General features: G+C 35.8%; 1 pseudogene; it reads left to right on the plus strand.

Annotated features, from left to right (window-relative positions):
- The first annotated feature begins 4946 nt into the window (after positions 1–4946).
- Positions 4947–7134, plus strand: LOC143460668 (guanine nucleotide-binding protein G(i) subunit alpha-3 pseudogene; annotated as a pseudogene).
- The last annotated feature ends 4467 nt before the right edge of the window (positions 7135–11601 follow it).

An 11601-nucleotide genomic window follows, 5' to 3' on the forward strand; every position in this document is an offset into this window, starting at 1 on the left:
ATTCCAAATTGGGTAAATTCGTATAAGACAGTCGAGTCTCAAACATACCAGAAATCAGAGATGGTAAGTCCGAGTTTTTAAAAAGAATTGACTTGACTACCTGTCTTGTGTTTTGTTGTTTAGATGCTAAACTTTAGAAGACTTGGCTTGACTTTTGATAACATGGAAATTTCTGTTGAATTGACTCGAATCAAAAAAAAATTAATTCATATCGTAATAGAACTGGTTTCTATATTTGCGAATGACATTATTTAAAAATCACTATACAACGTATACAATTGAATTTGCAAAACTGTTATAGATGGATAAAATCAGGTGTTATGCTTATACTTACGTCACGAGTATTTAAAATGACGTTGATTAATTATTAATTATCGACTTAAAACGAAAAGTAAATGAAGAATTAGTGACTTATTAGACATTTGGCATGTGTTAAGACTTGAACTTAACTCTATGAACATTACTGATTCGACTTGATTTGACTTGGGAATGTAATTGAAGTGACAGGACTTGATGTGAACTTGCGCTGTTATTTATGACTGACTTGTGCCACAACCATTAAGACTTTTTTCTATCACTGTCAGGAAGAGCGCGATAGCTTATTTCCGTAATGTATAAATATTAAATAAAAATGACAAATGTTTGAATGTCGTTTTACCTTGAAGTGTGATGAATTTTTGCTTGAATGTTTTCCAATAATATAATCGTTTAACGTATAAGACTTCACGTATATGTATAAGACTTTGTGTATAAGACTGACGAATAGGCTACTTCTACCCCTTCCGTATGGCTAATTTTACCAAACCTTCATCTCTTCAAGAGAATGACGTGTAATGAGATATTGTATAGCAATTCCCTTAGGAATATCGTTGGAATTGTTTTATTAATGTGCCTTTACACTTTGTGGAGGCCAAATAAGGCTACCATCGATTTCTGGATGAAAAAAACAGTGTCTGGCTGATAGTGAGTTGTAAATAAGCACACCAACGCGTGTTGTACAAGCTTTGAAAGTTTCTCGTCCATTCAATTACAGGTTGGTTGCAGTTTGTACAGAAAATAAAATTTTCAGTATTGGAATGATAGATTCAGATTCTAGACGATTTTCGTGCAGTGGGTCTGTTCACCAATTTTTGAGATGATGCACTAGTTATATGCACCTTATTACTGTGTTGCTATTGTTGAGTATAACCCTAAAAGTTTTCTAGTCTGGTTTTTCGGTGTTCCGTTATGCGTATTTCTTAATACTTATTAGAGCGTACACAGACGTTTTCATAAGAAGGTACAGTATTTATAGAAAACTATAAAAAATCCATTATAACCATTTCCAAAAAGCTAAGAAACTGTAGTATCGTACCAATTCAAGAGGTAGAAAGTTTCATAGCGCAAATTGTTGTAAATAATAGTCTACAACAAATGCAGATATATTTAACCCGTATTTACAACAACTGACACGTGGTTCCGACCCTTACATTAGACTAACGTCTTACTACTGTATAATTCTCTACGAATTATATTAAAAAAAACGGAGTAACTATATCACCGTAAGTAGGTCATGCAGCCTATTGTTAACGGTTAGGTTCGGAGGAAGGCAATGCAAAATGTTGCTTTTAGCTAATTATGGTTTTATTGGAGTTACATTTAGACTAAATGGAAGATTTAGGTTAAGTTTAGGTTGCTATGTTATAACATTTAAGTTAACAAGAAATTGTAAAAAAGAGTTTTGAATGCACGATTTTTTCCGTTGAGATAGTGGCAGTCTTAATAAAACGTTCTCGTGCGTTGTTCGCATAAATGGCTGTTTGTTGTGTTGGTTTCTAATGGGCCAAATGGGGCCATGTGTAAATTTTATTGAGTATGTTCAAAACTTTGCAGAAAGCACTGATACTGTTATTGGCTTAACGGAAATCACCTAATTTGGCTCTTGTCCAGCAAACTTTTGTTATAACTCTAAGAGATTTTTAGTAAGAAGAAGGTATGAAAATTTTATTACAGTATAAAATTTGTGCCCAGACATGAAGCAAATATAAGTTACTAGAACCTTCAACTCAAATCGTCTTGTTCAAAAATGAGTGTTTAAGCCTAGTATATAAAGAAATCATTGTTTCTTACGACGCTAAGCTAGATCGGGTTACATGAAGTTGCGCGGACGGGTAAAATAACAGTTAAACAGTATGCAGTGACAGAATTACCCACACTGGGTTTTTGCAAACAGGAAAATAAAAGGACTCGATTAATTACACAGGAAAGTAACCAACTGAGTATGCCCAAATAAAAGATGAATGAAATGTATGCTTTCAAACAAGACTTTACTGGAAACTTCAAAATGAGAAAATAAAAACGTTATTTATCCGATTTGATTAAATGCTTGTGGGAATTTTCTAGCGTTTTTTTTTCTGTTTTGAATAATCCAGTTTATTTACTTCACACAGTTTTGAATATAAATGGTCTGCGATAGTTTTGTTTTGAAAATTTTATTTTAATTTGCAATTTTATTTTTTTATTTTGTCCGATTTTGTTTCAGCTTGTTTGGAGGTTTTCTATTTGGTTAGTTTTGTACTGGTATTACATCGTCTCGAAGTTGCGTTGTATTCTGATTCCAGTTCTGTTTGCCACAATGCTCTAGCGATTTAAATTTACTTTCGCAATTTATTTTTGTTTGTTGTGTATTATTTTGCCGAAAATGCTTCATTGAAATATATCTTCATAATTTTGACGGAACTGAGAAAGACCTGAATTAAATTAAGCTATAACAGGACAAATAACATAACTTATTGCATCATGTCAAGTCAGAATTGAGAATATATAGCATGCACTTGTCTTTTTTATCTGTTAGATAACCCAATAAAGGAAATGCGTTTTTGAATCGATAACAGAATAATGTCATCCCCACAATAAGCTGAGAATGGTCTAAATAACTCCGTCAAAGCCAAAGTCTTTCCCTATTTAAGTGAATATGATTTTTGTCTTATTCCACCCGATAATGCTCACTTTCCAATATTTTTGTGTTGGTCTTATTCCTTTTTTATAATTTAATTGATATGAGAGTCGATCCCAAAGTATCCATGCTTGTTTGCTTGACTGAGGCCTCAAAGTACTTTTTTGAATCCGTTTGGTTATTGTTCGTATCAGTATGATAATAAATGTTGTCTACAGGTCCGTGGGAAGGATGGGACAATTTTTTTTCGTTTATATACTTGATATTTTCCGAATTAAGACTAGTAAGGGAGTGCCCATTTCACTGTAAGGGTAGGTAACGCGGAAAATAAACGGTTGCTGGTTAGGTTTGGAAAATGGTATTGCAAAAAGTTGATTTTAGTCATTTGGGTTTAATTGAAGTTAGATTTACACTTAAGGGAAGATTTAGGTTAGTGTATTATATCATTTAGTTTATACTTAGGTTAACAAGAAGCTGTGAAAAGATAGTTTCGAACGCATTATTTTTTACGGTGAAATTGTGGCAGCTTAGGACCGATGCAATTGCCCTACATTTAAAATGTGTAATTATCGCAATATTTAACGTGGTTTACTGAGCTGATTTTGTTTACGTTTCACTTAGTGATGGAAAAAGCTTTTCGTCAATCTTGTTTAGTTTTCAACACCTGATTCATAGCAGAAAAATAGTTTGAAGTATTTAAACATCACTCCTTATGTGTGAAAGCAAACGAAGCTGTGCTAAGAATTTTCAAACAAAAAAGTGTGGCAAACAGCGTTTGTGCTGGAAAGATTGTTTAATTTAATTAGTGTGCCTAGACTAGACTCTAGACAAACTGCGAAAGAAGTCGTCTAGATGTTACCACGCTAGCCTAGTATCAAACGCCACTCATGTACAGAAATGTGACTCACTTATGGAATTTTCAAAAAGCATGAAACTTAATAGCTCAGGTTGTTCTATTAATTTAATCCCTTTATTGTTTTTTTCTGTAGAAAGGTTGTATTTCAGTTGTTGTTGTTGAACACTGGACACTGAACACTGTGAAAGGTAGGGATTGAGCTGTAAGCATATGAAATCGCCAGTTCTGCAATCTGAAATCAGTCACAGAATTTTGTCAATACAGTATATTCACATACTATAACTATTGGCCATGAAAAACAGCGTTTTCTATCAGGTGTGGCTATTTTGTGCCTGCACCTTTGTACATTCGCTTTATAAATTGCCGCTAACATATGATGCTATGGGAAAGCAAACAGATCGTAAACAAGAATGTAAGCAAAATCGTCAGAGACTGTGTCGAAATTCCACGAGTACAAAACGTTTAGTGATTTCGTTCAGTTATACTGTACAAATTTCATCGATAAATGTAATAAAAATGAGACCGACCATGCACGTCACAGGATTTTGTTAATAGATTTAATACAGTTTTACAGCAAAACTTTGGATTTTACAAAAGGTTTCGTTACAAAATGATTATGCCAATCCTTGGCACATCGCTTTACCATTACATGTTACACTCCTAGCAATTGTTTAGAAATTGCTGAATAGACTTTCTCACAGTTTGGTTCCTTTAAGTTTATTTTTGCTTAGAGTGAAGACTTTTATGACGTGCTGACATAGAGTAATTTAGGGAGTTGTGACTCACGTCACATTTTTTGTGTGAAGACCGGGTTAGTGAAATTCATGTGACTTTGATGCGATCTACTGACAAGCGTGAAACATATGCGCATGTACAGTTAATTAGGCACAGGGATGCAACAGCTCAGTGAGGCAGTCGGACAAAATAATGGGCTTGAGCGATTGATGTTGTTTTGCATTGTTTACAATACTTGTGGTATACTTTCTACTATTTACATGCTTATTTCGTTTAATTGGAGTTGCTTTTTTGTATTCGATTTTCGAAAACGAAAAACAACCCATATAAGTGAATGTTTTTGAAGTTGTTTTACTATTTGGTAAGCTAGCCCAAATATAACATCTTTTTGGCTTACTACCAGCATATTTGCTTGAATAATGCTGTACTTTTACTGTTTCAGCTTGCTTGAAATGGTCATAGATTTATAAAATAGCAAAAACGTGACTTGTGAGATAACTGCTTTGCTTGGTATGATAGCATAATATAAGTGCGCGCACTTACGTCACATCCAATCGGAAAGAGTATGGGTTGTGCCTCATCTACTGTTGGAGACGGCGTTGCACGCTCAAAAGAAATCGATCGTTTTATTAGGGAAGACGCAAAACAGACACGCAAAGAAATAAAACTATTGCTGCTTGGTGCTGGAGAATCTGGAAAGAGTACAATTGCAAAGCAGATGAAAATTCTTTACAAAGATGGCTATAGCGAAAAAGAAAAAAATGGATACCGCCCGGTTGTGTACACAAATGTTATTCAATCTATCGTAGCAATTTTGAAGGCAATGCCCAAACTACAAATTGAATTTGAAGATGCCACTCGCTTAAGTGACGCCAAACTCGTTCTTCAGACTGGTCAAATGGTCTGTGACTTTGAATTAGCCGGCAACATCGGCGACGCTGTCGGTAGGCTCTGGGCTGACGAAGGTGTAAAGGAGTGCTTCAGTCACGCTCAAAAGTATCAATTGAACGATTCCGCAGAGTATTACCTTAACAAGCTTGATAGGCTCTGCGAAGTGAATTACGTTCCGACTGAGCAGGATATATTACGTACAAGAGTGAAAACCACCGGAGTAACCGAAACCAGATTTCACTGCAAGGATCTGGATTTCCGTTTGATTGATGTTGGTGGGCAAAGATCGGAAAGAAAGAAATGGATTCATTGTTTTGAAGAAGTGACTGCCATTATTTTTTGTGTTGCAATGTCCGGCTACGACCTCCTATTGGCTGAGGATGAGGAAACGAACAGAATGCACGAGAGCATGCGGCTCTTTGAGTCCATTTGTAACAACACCTGGTTTAAAAGTACTTCGATGATTTTGTTTTTGAACAAGACCGACTTGTTCCGGAACAAAATAAAGCTTGTACCGTTAACCATCTGCTTTCCTGACTACAAAGGAGAGAACAACTATGACCAAGCTGCAACCTTCGTTCAGCTGCAATTCGAAAACCTTAACCGTCATCCTGAAAAGATGATATATACCCATTTCACTTGTGCCACGGATACCACAAATGTACAGTTTGTCTTCGACGCTGTGTCTGACGTTATCCTTACAAAAGTTCTTGATGATTTGGGTCTTATGACTGATTGAAACTTGTAGGTATAACTACAGTGATAACTACAGTAAGTTGTACCAGGTATGCTCAGGTGCATGAGAGGGCTTGTGGCTGAAGTATGGGTATCGATTTTATGTACAATTTCACCTTTCTTGTGCCATACTGCTGCTAAAAGTTGAACGTTATCGAATGGTGAAATCCGTCTCGTGAAGTTCGGTATTATCGTATATCCAAGTGTTAGTTGTTTTTATTGCCTGACTGCCAAGACTGACAAACGATATCTGTTGCCCATCGCCCTGCCGTGTTTTCTTAATTTGTTTCCGTGGAGTTGAACCTGATAACCTACATAGTTAACCCGTATGTTTTATTACTGTAAAACCCGTATGTAAAATGTCTAGCTATTGTATGTATTTCATATGTTTAACGGTTATTTTACAGTTTTTCCAATCCGTAAAACCCTCTTTCTAGAAGTCGTATATTCTTTCGGTAATATTTGCAAAATAATCATTTCTTTAAAGTATGGCTTTATCTCTGCGATTTCCTATACTTGACACCCTTGTTGTAATGCTTTTTGTATATTTTTATTTTACGCAAAAATAAAATTTAATATAATAGAAAATTTTTTCTTATTAATATGTTTTGTTCTTAGTTTTTTAAATAATTACTTTGTTACGTCTTTCCTGTACGTTATTTTAATTACCACGAGATCATATATCATAAAAACTCTCTAATTAATTGCAGCAAAACTACATTGGTGTATTATAAAATTATTAGTTATATTGTCGGTTTACCATAAATATGCCACATTTGATCACGAGATTTCAAGAACTAATATAATTTTGGCATTTTAGTTTCAAAACAAGTTAAATTTTGCAAGTGTTTCCTCTTCGTGGCTTACCTTTGTTAATCAGTTTTTTGCTGTAGATGAGAATTGTTGATTTTGTGTGGGCATAAGTCACTTACTGTAGGTCTACTACCTACTCGTATTTGGCAACATACATCCAGTAGGCCTACTTCGTAAAATATCACATTTAGCTTTTTGACCTTTTGGCAGATAATTCGATTTATCGTTTTCCTAAGCAACGATCATTATAGTTCAATCTATTATTTAAGCTAAAGTAATTCTCAGTTTTTTTCCGATATTGTTTCATTAGCTAAATTGATGCCCATTGTTTAGTAAATTACTAAAGTTAGCCTAATTAACTGCATCCAATCTGCTTCATCAATTACCAAGTACATCTCATACATGTCACAGGCTTTTATTCAAATTTTATGCAATTCCTGTCCAATTAAGACGTAGGCTACTAAAACGGTCATTAAGCTTTAAGTGTTTCTCAGCAAGGTGTATAGTATACATCCCAAAGTGTAACAGACCTTCTTTAGGTGTAGGCCTATAATCTTCATACAACTAGGGGTTTTCTAGTTTTGTATCGGCCAAGGTAAAGGGCCGCCGGGGTTTTGTGATGTCATTTATAGCTTAAGATTGGGCCAACCTTTTTTAAATGCCGGGTAATAAACTATTTCTTTTTGGCTATATTTCGTTATGTGTTAGTAAATGTTTAATAATAACTGGAAAACCTTCTGCTTACTTAAATGTTTGCGCTTTTTCTATAGGCGCAATACGAAGGTATAGTATGCCCATGTAATAGATAAACTTTTGCTGGTGAAGCTCTGCGTAGGCCTCTTGTTGCTACAGAGTAAGCAAAAATTACTAATTTAGATCACAACAATTAATTTTGCAAGATGATTCGTATTGTTTCAGAAACAAATTCAACTCGATTTCCTTGAAAAGCAAAGCAGATTAAGCAACAAAAGTATTTGCGCTATTTCGCTTAGGCATCGGTGATTTTATAGAGCTGCAGAGTTTTCTAAGGCTTCATAAGGAAAGACGAGATAGTTTTGGTTTTAATGCAAAAGTTTGTATAGTTCTGTAGTTGAACAGCTCCATCGATCTTTAGTTGAGTCATGTGGTCGGATCGGAACTTGCACAAAGGCTAGCTCGATAATCGGGGCTTGAGCGATGAGGAATCATCGTCAGGTTTAATTCATGCAAAGACTTTACTCAGTCTGACGATAAAGATTGTCATACCATCTCGCAACCATCGCAAACGGTCACAGATGTAATAAGTAGCTGTTGATGGGCTTGGTCTCACTCCAGAATAGTTTATAGACTCTTTGCCTCCGCTGGTGTCTCAAACTAATTAGAGAGCTGATGTACTTTTCTATACTCAAAGTTTTAGTAATAATTGTTCATAAATTTCATGGACTACTTAACAAAAGCAAACGTATTTTAAGGCTTTCCCAAGAACATTGGAACAGTAACGCAACTGGATATAGAACAGGGTCACATAACTACAAGCCAGTACAGTGACAGAGCGGTAAGAATGCTGAAAAGGATCATTGCTTTTTTAATTTTTTACAGTACTCGTATTTCGTACTTCGTAAAAGTTGTCTTTTAGATACGAATGGAAACAGCACACAGACCAATTTCGGAAATGTTTCCACAACTGTGCTTCGGTACTTGTTGACTTTCAATAAAATTATAATGTTTGGTCGGTAGGCCTACTCGGTAGAATGCTTAGAGTGCTGAGTTCTAATAAAGCGGCTTCTAATAAAGTTTTTTCTAACAAGACAAAAGTTATGAACGATATAAAATACGGCTAACTGCAAGGTAAACTATTGTTGTTTGTTGTTTGTTTGTTGTTTATGTTTTGTAACTTGCTTGACTGCCGAAGGTATACTCGACCGATTACTTTACGCAGTTATTATGAGGACGGGTGGCCACGTCTTTGTACCCACGAAGTTACACCCACACGGGATTGTACCCACACGAGATTGCATCCATACGAATTTGACCAAAACGAAATTGCACCCACACGGAATCAGAGACGTACCTAGCTTTTCAGTGCCCACGGACAGAGGCAATATTTGTCCCCCACTTGTCAAGACAAATAAAAAAACGAGCACCGAAAGAACGAATTATAGGCCTAATTGAATTTGCTTAATACACGCATTGTTTGACCACTTCGTCCAAAATACTCATAGCGCAAATTTTTTTGTCTCAAAAATGTGTTCTAATATTTAGCCTATAGGTACACTAATAATTGACAACTTATGGTGTACAAATTTGAAACGTCAAATGCAACAATTTTGATGCCGTGTAGCCAGTGGTGGGATTTAGCGGGTTCGCACAAGTTGGTGCGAACCGGTTCTTGGAATTTTAACGATTTTCGCGAACCGGTTGTTAACAAGCGTATGTATAGGTAGGCCTATATATATTTATTATGTAGCCTATAGGTCTATATAATTGGCCCGGGTCAATATGGCATGCTGCTAGTGAGAGAACCGGATGTCAAAATATTTGAATCCCACCACACTTATAGCCTAGTGATGTGCATGTGTGATATAAAGATGTGAAAACGACAATGGTCTCCAGAATTGTGTTAGCGAAGGAGTAGGCCTATGGCCCAATAGTCACCCTCTTGTTACGTTAGTAACAAGTGCGAGCAACAGGCACGATGCAATTAGATCTTGTAATCGCTTGTGGGTGTAATTCCTTGTGGGCTCAATTCTGTGGATACAATCCCATTTGGTTGCAATCCCGCGTAGGTGAAATCTTGTGTAGGTTAAATCCGCTATGGGTGCAATTATGTTGGGTCATGTGGGTACCATTACGTTGGGTAGAATTTCGTGGCTACAATTACTATGGAACCACGAGAAGGTTAACCAAACTTCCAGTTCCTAAATTGGTTCAGTATTCAATATACCAGGGTTTAATATTCGATATTCTAACTCGTTTTCTGCTAAGTCAAAAACATAATCACATTTAAATTTATGGCATCACAAGGGAGGCTGGTTTTGGCAGAGGAAAACGTCACTAAAAGGAGGTGTCCGGAATTACCAAGGGCCCAAATTTGGCTCGACACCGATAATTACAATTGGATTCATTATTTTGCTTTAAATTAATGTTACATTGCTGTAGTCGGGTTTTAGTCATGTCATTGTGGCCGACCCAAATTTTTTCTTTGCATTGTATTATATTGTTCATTTTTCGCCGTTAACTGTCGTACAAAGTCTTTAAATGGATGTCTTTAAATTAAAGTAGGCACCCCGATGTGGAAAATCAAGGTAATCAGTGTTTCTTTTCCAAATTGCAAAATATATGTAGGGCTATGTAGTAGCCTATATGGAAAATTATAATCTATTTGTAATAATTAACTATTTACAATAGGTGTATGCGATATGGTACTTTATGGTTTACGTTGTTTGTAAAGTGAAATGGCCTCAAATTGGAAGGTTATATGCTTTTGTTGTTACTTCATAAACTATAGATAGTAAATTTTGAAGAGAGATAGTGCGTTTTTAGCAACCATCAAAATCAGTGGTTCCCAACCTTTTTTGCTGCTCGTACCCCTTTGTCAGGTCAGAGCATTCTTCGTACCCCCAAAAAAATTCTGATGGAATTTTTCATATATATATTGCTAAATTAAATTGCTTTTATAGCTCAATTCGTATATAGCTCAAGGATCTTCGTACCCCTTGATGTTCAATCTCGTACCCCCAGTTGGGAACCACTGATCAAAATGATTATCAGGCGACTTTATTTAAAAGCAAAGTTATGGCGATTGTGCCCATAAAACGATAAGACTTTACCGGAGTAATTGCGTACGTAAATGTGTCATAATTGAAATAATTACGGGCGTAAGTGTGGTGGTTCAAATACGTACATAAGCTTTTTACGGTTTATAATCGTACCAAAAACGCATTTTGGTATAGTATGATTTGGTATAATACGATTCTGCTAGTTGAGTCATAGCGTTTTCAGCCTGTTTCTAAAATTATAGACTGAGTTTGTCGCTTATAGGTTATCAACAGAGAGCGTTAAAAACGTGATTGCCAACAAACTAAATTTTTAAATCGCTAATTAATATATTTTACAGTTTGAAAAAGAAACACTGATTTCCGTCATTTTCTAGTGCCGTTATTTTCCATGCCGTCATTTTCCATCGTCCGGTTGGCGCTTGAAACTGACGGCTCGTTGAGTTGTCAAGCCAGTTACCCTATATAAGCAGTTATGTTTGCGTTACTGCGAGCTACGGGATACTTTTTCGCATTTTTTTTTACGTGCTTGGTCTTTCTCCTCTATATAGCCTAGTTGTGTGACTATCACTGTTTCAAAAACATTGTACGTTTGAAGCTAGCCTATTTTTGGTAGTTTTTTGTTAATCTAACTTAAGTGATATAGGCTAGTCACCTAACCTAAATATTCTTTCTAGGCTAGCGCTAAAATTCAATTATATTAAACAAGATTAAACATCACTGTTGTTGTTCTTTAAATCATGCAAAAACATTTCTTTTATCAGTCCAAAGAAAAATATTTTAGTAGACTAAGGCTAGGCTAGTACCGCAGTTTTACCTATGGCAGTGGTTTCCAAAGTTGAGTTGCGACCCAAATAAGGGGCGCGAAGGGTCAAGAACAG

Source organism: Clavelina lepadiformis, chromosome 1 (assembly GCF_947623445.1).
Source record: "Clavelina lepadiformis chromosome 1, kaClaLepa1.1, whole genome shotgun sequence".
NCBI lineage: Eukaryota > Metazoa > Chordata > Ascidiacea > Aplousobranchia > Clavelinidae > Clavelina > Clavelina lepadiformis.